This window comes from Lynx rufus, unplaced genomic scaffold (genome assembly GCF_022079265.1).
Source record: "Lynx rufus isolate CCGP_SWC_20201006 ecotype Redwood Valley unplaced genomic scaffold, mLynRuf1.p SCAF_3, whole genome shotgun sequence".
Lineage (NCBI taxonomy): Eukaryota > Metazoa > Chordata > Mammalia > Carnivora > Felidae > Lynx > Lynx rufus.
In genome coordinates, this window is record NW_025814845.1 from 11,970,966 (window position 1) to 11,980,362 (window position 9,397).

The 9,397-nt window shown below is 37.0% G+C and overlaps 1 pseudogene; it reads right to left on the minus strand.

Moving 5' to 3' along the window:
* Window positions 1-8,383, minus strand: part of LOC124520487 (probable ATP-dependent RNA helicase DDX10) — a 34,038-nt pseudogene extending 25,655 nt beyond the window's left edge.
* Window positions 8,384-9,397: the final 1,014 nt, after the last annotated feature.

Here is a 9,397-nt window from a genome sequence, read left to right on the forward strand (position 1 = left end):
ACATAGGTATAAATAAATAAGTAAATAAACAAACAAACATGCCAAACAAACAAACAAACAAATAAGCTTCTTTGTATCACAGGGCTTTATGCATAGTAGCAATATTTATGCCTTACCACCTCAATATCATCAAAATTCTTATCTCATTCCATTGTCAATGAGCTCAAATTGACTGCCATTTCATTTCTGACTCTTTTGAGTCTCAGACATGCCTGGCATATAATTCCTACTGCATAATTATTGCTGGAGTAATTACTGACATTATGCTTATTGAATTGACCCAAAGCACTTCAAAATTTATAAACAGTTCTTAGAAATAAATTTTGCATACAAGATCCTTTACAAAGATAGTTTAGACACTATGGACAAGCCTAGGATAAGTCAACAATATTAACATATTCACCATGTTAAATTAATGGGGCAATAAAAGGCAATTGCTAAAGGGAGAAAAATATCTGTGGGTATAGTTTTAAACAGGATGATTAATACTAGAATATGTTAAAATTGATTGGCAATAAGAGTCTATATTGAGCATTTGGTTATTTTAAACTGTTTTCTTTCATTTTTATTCATTTTTTTATGTGTAGTATTCTGGAATAACTTTCCACTAATATGTTTTTCCTTTCTCCAGAACTATGAAATGTAAATGAATTTAATCAATAGGCACTGAGGACTAATTAGTTTTATATACGTATGTGTGTGTGTATGTATGTGTGTGTGTGTGTGTGTATACACACACACACACACATATATCTTCAGGACATCCAAAACTAAAAATACTACAATTAAAAAAGTGAATATGCTATAAGTGATATTCCAGGAGTGTTATTAGAGGAAATAAAAGCCATTTAAAATAAACAGACTTTTTGGCAGTTGAATACACATGGGTTTCATCTTATATTACTATTTGGTTTGACTAAGTTAAATTTTCCAAGTAAAATAATGATTTGGTTGATATAATGCCCCCCAAGTTCCCATTTGCTATTTCCAGTCCTTGAACGTTTCAAAATCTATAACACTTGCAGGACTCACAGTAAAATACTGGATGGCAAAAAGCAGGTAATAGTGGCCTAGAAAACACAGAGCAATTGGACTCAAATCTATGAATAATATTATTGTGGTTTTAAAAATTTACACAAAACAAATGCAATTAAACTAATTTAGATTAAGCCAAACATCTCCGAGTTTATAAGGTGGATGTTGCTTTACACTCTGTAAGTCTAGGACTCCCACGGCATGAGGTAAAAGTGAAACATGCAACTATTTTGGAAAGAGAGGTTCTTATTCCCCTTATTCTCTGTCCTGATATGAACAAACTTATTCTCTGTTTTGATATGAATAAACCACATGAACAGACCAATTAAAGGTTTCAGGAGCAGAGATAGGTGCTGGTCTTTTTTCTGGGCATGTGGCTGTTTAGCACCCAGGGGCTCAGTCTCTCACAGCAGGATGCAAACAGCTGAGGCTGAAGGAAGAGGGCCCCAGATGTAACCACAAGGAGGCCATGGTTTAGGAAAAGATGTTGATCTGTGGATGTTTGTGGTGGCTGAGACCTGGAAATGTAATTAGAAGATATAGGACCACATTAGCTGCAAAAAAAAAAAAAAAAAAAAAATGCAGTGAAATGTGAAATGGAGTGATACTAATGCCATTGGAGAGTACCTGTGCTGGTATTCCTCAGATTTTGCTTAAAAAATGTAGAGGTGCTCGGGTGGATCGGCTGGCTCAGTTGGCTAAGTGTTCAACTTCAGCTCAGGTCATGATCTCACGCCCCTTGAGTTTGAGCCTGTGGCAGGCTCTGTGCTGACAGCTCAGAGCCCGGAGACTGCTTCAGATTCTGTGGCTCCCTCTCTACCACTCCTCTGCTCATGCTCTGTCTCTCTCTCAAATATAAATAAACATTAAAAATTAAAAAAAATGTTAGAGCATGTTAGTAGAAAAGCATTAGAAGGTTGTGTGTGTGTGTGTGTGTGGGTGTGTGTGTGTGAACATCTTGGTTCTTGTCTCTATCACTTAGCAATTTGGGCAGGTATTTTCACTTCTCTGAGTCTTATGAGAACACTGAAAACTAATCCTCAGTGTTGGATTTTGCCAGAATCTGGAAAGATTTTCTAATTATAGCAATGACCTAAGAAGCACAGCTGGTTTCCAATGCATATTTTGCCATCAGAAATGGAGTAAACCCACTGGGCTGAAAGGGGGAAGGAGACATGTTATTTCTCCTCCCTTTTCTGCCCTTGTCTCAGACACTGAAGAACTGGATAGACTTTCTGAGAAAGAATGAGTACAGCATTCTTCCTTTCTATCAGTACCTCTTCTCAGGAGAATATTTAGTGACTTCTATTTTAAAAAATATTTTTTAAAAAAGGGGGCCCCTGGGTGGCTCAGTCAGTTAAGCATCTGACTCTTGATCAGGTCATGATCTCACGGTTTGTGGGTTCGAGTCCTGTGTCAGGCTCTGTGCTGGAAGCTCGGAGTGTTCTTGGGATGCCCTCTTTCCCTCTCTCTCTGCCCCTCCCCGACTCGCATGTTCTGTTTCTCTCTCTCTCAAAATAAATAAATGAACTTAAAAAAATTAAAATTAAAAAGTCAGGATAGGAAGGAAGATTAAAGGAAGGAGACAACAGTGGCTCATTGCATCCTTGAAATGTACATTTACAGAAAAAATAATTAGTGAAGCAAAAACTGAAACATTCCTGAAAGTAGTGAAAGCTGTAGATTGCAGCTTATAAAATTCATGTTTCCATGTGTAAAGAATGAGAGAATGGGGGTAGAAAATGGCTCCACTTTTATTTAGCAAGACTTTTAGATAAATTTCTTCTTCCTTTTCAGCTGTATTGACATATTACACGGTGTGATACATGTTTAAGGTGCACACTGGGACAACTTGATACACGTGTATATTGAGAGATGTTTGGGACAATAAAGTTATTCAACACATCTTTCACTTCCCATAATTACGATTTCATTGTTGTTATGGTGAGAACGTTTATTTTTATTTTTATTTATTTTTAAAATTTTTAATGTTTATTTTTGAGAGAGAGAGAAAGAGAGCCAGAGCATGAGCAAGGGACGGGCAGAGAGAGCAGGGGAGGGGCAGAATCTGAAGCAGGCTCCAGGCTCTGAGCTGTCATCACAGAGCCCGACATGGGGCTTGAACCCATGAACCGTGAAATCATGACCTGAGCTGAAGTCAGATGCTTAACTGACCGAGCCACCCAGGCACCCCTATTTTTATTTATTTTGTTTATTTATTTATTTATTTATTTATTTATTTAGGAGAGATAGAGACAGCGTGAGCAAGGGAGGGGAAGAGAAAGAGGGAGAAGGGAGAATCCCAAACAGGCTGTAAAAAGTCAACACAGAGTCGGATGCAGGGCTCTAACTCACAAAACTGTGAGATCGTAACTTTATCAAGTCAGATGCTTAACCGACTGAGCTACCCAGGTGCCCCAAATAGTGAGAACCTTTAAGATGAACTCTTATAGCCTCTCCCAAGCATAAATACAGTATTGTTAACCATAGTCACCATGCTGTGTGTTAGATCCTTAGAACTGATTCCTTCTTTAACCTGGTGTTTTTACAGTTTGGCTAACATCTCTCCCACCTCCCAATTGCTGGTAATAACCATTCTCTCTGCTCGTATGAAATTGGCTTTTTTAGATTCCCCATACAAGTGAAATCGCACAGTATGTGTCTTTCTCTATCTGATTGATTTCACTTAGCATAATGCCCTTAAGTTTTATCCATGTTGTTACAAATGTCAGAATTTCCTTTAATTATTTTTTATAAATTAAAAAAAAAATGTTTGCTTATTTTTGAGAAAGAGACAGAGCATGAGTGGGAGGAGGGACAGAAAGAGAGGGAGACAGAATCTGAAGCAGGCTTCAGGCTCCGAGCTGTCAGCACAGAGCCAGACGTGGGGCTCATACTCACCAATTGTGAGATCATGACCTGAGCCAAAGTCTGATGCTTAACTGACTGAGCCACCCAGGCGCCCCTTCTTCTTTTAAATGGCTGATAATATTCCATTATTCATATACACTACCTTTTCTGTATCCTTTCATTATTGGTGGACATTCAGGTTGTTTCCATGTCTTGTGTATTGTGAAAAATGCTTCAGTGAACATAGTGGGAACAGATACCTTTTTGATAACCTGTTCTCATTTTCCTTGGATAAGTATCCAGACGTGGGATTGCTGAATTACATTGCACTTGTACTTTTACGTTTTGGGGGGAATTTATATACTGTTTTCCATACTGACAATACTAATTCACATTCCCACCATCAGAGCACAGACTTACCAACATTTTTGTCATCTGTCTTTTCCAAGAGATGTGAGTTGATATCTCTCTGTGGTTTTGATTTGCATTCCCAGAGATTAGTGATGTTGAGTGCCTTTACCTATACTTATTGGCCATTTGTATGTCTTTGGAAAAATGTCTATTCAGGTATTTTACCCATTGTTTTAATTCAATTATTTACTTTTTGGCCATGTAACACAAGTATCTCACATATTTTAAATATTAAATATATAATTTGCAAATGTTTTCTCACAGTCCATAAGTTGCCTTGACATTTTGTTGATTGCTTCTTTTGCTGTGTTTATTAAGGTGTAATCCCATTTGTTTATTTTAGCGTTTGAGGCTTATGTTTTTGGTGTCATATGCAAAAATTATTACTAAGACTGATATCATGGAACTTTGTCCTATGTTTTCTTAGATGAGTTTTATGGTTTCAGGTCTTATGTTTAAGTCCTCAGTCTATTTCAAGTTAACTTTTCTGAGTGTGTAAGATAAGGGTCCAATTTCATTCTTTTTCATGTGAATAGCCAGGTTCCTCAATACTACTTATTATAGATTATCTTTTCCCTACTGAGTATTCAAGCCTCTCTTGCCAAATATTAGCTAACAATATATGCATGGGCTTATTACTAGGTTCTCAATTCTGTTCCATTGGTCAACGTGTTTGTTTTTATAACACTATGCACTGTTCTGATTAACGTAGCTTTGTAATATAATTTAAGTGCAGGAAGTGTGAAGCTTTGTACTTCTGTCTCAGGATTGTTTTGGCTATTCAGGCTCTTTTGAAGTTCCATACAAATTTTAGAATAACATTTTCTATTTCTTGAAAAATGCCATTCGAATTTTAATAAGGATTGCATTGAATCTACAGATGGCTTTGGATATGTTAAACATTTTAACCTTATTAATTCTTTTGATTCATGTACATTGAATCTCTTTCCTAACTTCTTAATGTTTAAACTCCATATACCTTTTCCCCGTTTATTTGTTTCTTCTTTAATTTCTTTCATTAATGTCTTATAGCGTCCAGTGTATAAGTCTTTTACTTTCTAAGTATTCCACTGTTTTTGATGCTATTGTAAATGGAATTGTTTCTTTGTTTCTTTTCAAGATTGTTCACTGTTAATTTATAAAAATGCATCTGATTTTTTTCTTGATTTTGTGCCCTGAAACTACTGAATTCCTCTATGTGGTCTAAACGTTATGTGGTAGAGTCTTCAGCATGTTCTCTGTATAAGATCATGGCATTCTTCCTTCCCATTTTGTGTGGTTATTCCCCAGTGTTTTGTTCCCCTCTGTTGCAGACTCCTGAACTCTCCCAAAACTATTTTGATTTATGAATAGCTGTGTAATTACTATCTTTGTGGGGTCTCAGGCTGGGGACTTCTATTCTGTTATCTTAGTGACATCAGTTCAATTTTTTTCTTGATGATGGCTATAGGATTATATTTGCAATTAAACTTTCCTGAAGATGTGAATCTGAAAAGCATATTCTACCTAAGAGACCAGTGGACAGTGAGTAAGGATAATAAGTCCTATGCCATATCTCCTATTATGCAGGGAAAGTGCTTGTAAGATGTTAATGTGTCTGCAGATCACCTACAGATCCAGCAAAAATACAGATCTTGGGGCAGAGCCTGAGGTGGTGCATTTCTAATAAGCTTCCAAGCACTTGCTGCTGGAGGCTATGCTTTGGGAAGGTGAGCCACCACAAATTAGAAGGACTCTGTGTTAGGATGAATAAAAAAAAAAAGGAAAGACAGATATGGGCAACAATATAGTAGGATAAATTACATAATATGTATAAGAAATATCGAACTTACTTCAGAAAATAAAAAGAGACAGCAAGTTAAAAAGTTAGAAAGTTAGAAAGTTGGGAAATTAGGAAGGAAGGAAGGGAGGGAGTGAAGGAGAGAGGGAGGGAGGGAAGAAGGAAGGAGGGTAGGAAAAAAGGAAGGAAATTAGGAGGATGAAAAGAAAAGAGGAATAGAGGGAGCGATGGCAAGAAAAGAGGAAAGTAAAGGGAAATGACATTAAAAAAAACAAAACAAAACAAAACAAAACACAGTCTAGAAGAAATAAAAGAACAGATAATCCAAGGAAAAGTGTGCCTTCTTAAGGAGTGTTGTATTAAAGATTACAACTTGTTTATTGAAAAGATTAGAACTTGTTAAGATTCTAATCTAAAATACATAAACACATGCTTCACAACGACATGCTAAACTGAGAAGATGAGTTGAAAATAGAGACTACAAAACAGAAGAAATGAACATAAAAGTATTATTACCCAACAAAGGTGTAGATTAGACATGGCAAGGAATAGAACCAACACAACTGAAAATGGAAAAAGCCCAGGTTGTTCACTGAACATGCCCGGACTGGAAACCCAACTCAGCTATCACTAGCCCTGTGGCACTGGTCAATGACCTCATCTCTCTGCTCCTCCATTTCCTTGCCTGAATCATGGCAACAAGAATAGCAACTTCTCCACTGGGTATTGTGGCAATTTCAAATAGAGATTATTGGAGACATATTTAAAAGAGCAACCAGAATATTCGGTTAATTCCTGTCATTTCTGTGTTTGTAACTTTCAGTGGTTCTCATCTCCCTTGGAGCTCAGAGCAAAGCCCCTCAAATGGCCTCCAAGGCCCCATGGAATCCAGTCATGGCTACATCTCTGGGCTTTTCCCCACTACAGTCACTCTTGCTCTTCCTGCTTCAGCCACACTGTTCTCCTCGAATGTTCTGACTCACAACACTTTACACAGATTCCTTCCTCTGTCTAAAATGCTCTACTCTTGTTGCCCACATGGCTCCCTCACTCATCTTCGTGAGGGACAACAGCCATTCCCTCTAAAATCACCACCGACCATATATTTCTAAATTTATAGTCCTTTCCATCTTTGTCCTGACGGCACTGTGCATATTGCCTACCTTGATGTATTAGCATCGTCCTGCACATCCAGTTTGTATTCTTTATCTTCTGTTTCCCTCCCACTAGAATGTAAGTTTTATGAGGTTGGGACTTTGGCAGTTTGGCTCACTGCTGCATCTCTGGCACATAAATGGTACCTGAGACTCAACAGATATTTGCTGAAATAATTTTACACATGAAGTCAGTATTCGGATTTAAGATGGGATAAGGCCAAATTTTGTGACCTATACACATAAACACACATAAACACTGTCATTTAGTGATAACCTAACATGTGTCTCTCAATTTACCAAATATTTTTTGCACATTATTTTATTTAATTATAATAGCAGATCTGAGATAGGGTTTACCCTCCCCATTTTTCAGGATTAGAAACTATGCCTCAGAAAAATTAAGGAGTAGGGACTGACACATATGGATAACAATTCTGAGAACTGGTCTGGGTGCATCCAGTTCATTCTGCTTATCCTCAGACCTGTCCTGATACATGTATTTGCACATGATCTAAAAATGAGCTAATAAATCTACACCGACTCTATACATTAAGTCATTCCAGTTCACACAAATAATATGCACCTGCTTAAAGATGAACCTTCCTTAATTCTGGCACTGTGTTTGGTCTCCAGGGCTCTTGACCTGAGATTACATCCACCGATGACAGCTCTACAAGCGTACATTCATCAGAGATATGTAAACAAATTGTACAGAAAAATAAAAAGTTGGCTTATTTTGCAATTGTTTAGATATAGAGTACTTGTTTTTGAAGAAAGGAGTGTGTTCTAATATGGTAATTGGCATTTTCTCATGAATTATCTAAAAATAATAGCTCAAAAAATAAAATAGCTCAATGGAAAGACATTTAATAATTTTGATCCATTTTTTTCAGCCTATTAAAACTCTTGCAGTCTTCCCTCTGATTTGATTTTGGCCCTTGCCTACTGACATGACAGGTTTAATGATCACATGTCAGTATTCCAAGAGCCTCCTATTTAACAGAGGAGCACTGTTCCCTCAAATACTCCAGTCACCTCTCATCCACTGACCTTTCCCCTGGAAACATTCATCACCAGTGACACTGACTGATGAGCAGCATGATCCCCTGACCTCCAATTTATTCACGTTGATGGTCTTGACACTCTTCATAGTCTCCGAGGCTCCACACAGCTGCCTACTATCATCAGTGGAGCTTTACTTCCCAGAAATACTTTCTATTTCCTCACTGTACGACAGTATTACTTTTCCTCCACCCAGCACAAACTGTCACTTTTTTTTTTACTTACTGCTTTTCAAAATCTTCAGACTCTTTCCCACCCCCCACTGCCATTTATAGGTCTCTCATTTAGTTACCTACACTCTGTCCATCCTAGGGGGTCATTTTCCGTGGAAAGGAATACTTTTCCTGATTGAATATCCTCATCAGTTGGGTGAGAAATTGCACATCAGTAATAAAGGGACAAGTCAACTAATCAAACAGCTCTCAGGTTTAGATTACAACAGGTTATAATAACCAGTTTCATGACCTTACTTAATCATGAGTACTACTGTTAAGTTGTCCATGTCCCTTCCTTAAGAAGTTTCCACAATCCGTGCTGCTGATAAATAGACTACTAATATTAATAGTAATAACTACCATTTATTGTTTTCTGTTATTTTTCAAAAAAGAATGACAGAAGGAAAAGAGGAACAAAATTAATTTAATATTTATAATAATAAAATACCTTTCTTGAACAGTTACCATGGGCTAGATATTGTGGTTAGTAATAAGTGTTATCTCATTTAACTCTTCTATCAATCCTGCAAGGTAAATGACATTACCATCTTATTGTGAAAACAATAATATGCCTGATGTCACATGATGGGTCATCAGCAGAACCAAGAATTTACTGGATGATTCAATCATTATTTTGGATTGATAAGTTTCATCAAGCAAATCTGTACAGTATTTAGATAATAAATTTGCTATCTCTTGTGCCAATGTTCTGTGTACTTCATATGCAGATTTTTGTTTGTTTTAGTTCTTAAGATAGTTACCTTCCTGCCTATTTTATAGATCAGGTGACTGAGAATTGGAGAGGTGATGTATTTTTCCTGAGGCAATGGGAGTGATTCAAAGCAATTCTGTTTGCCAGCTGAGTTCTTGCTTTGGTGCATGTGAGG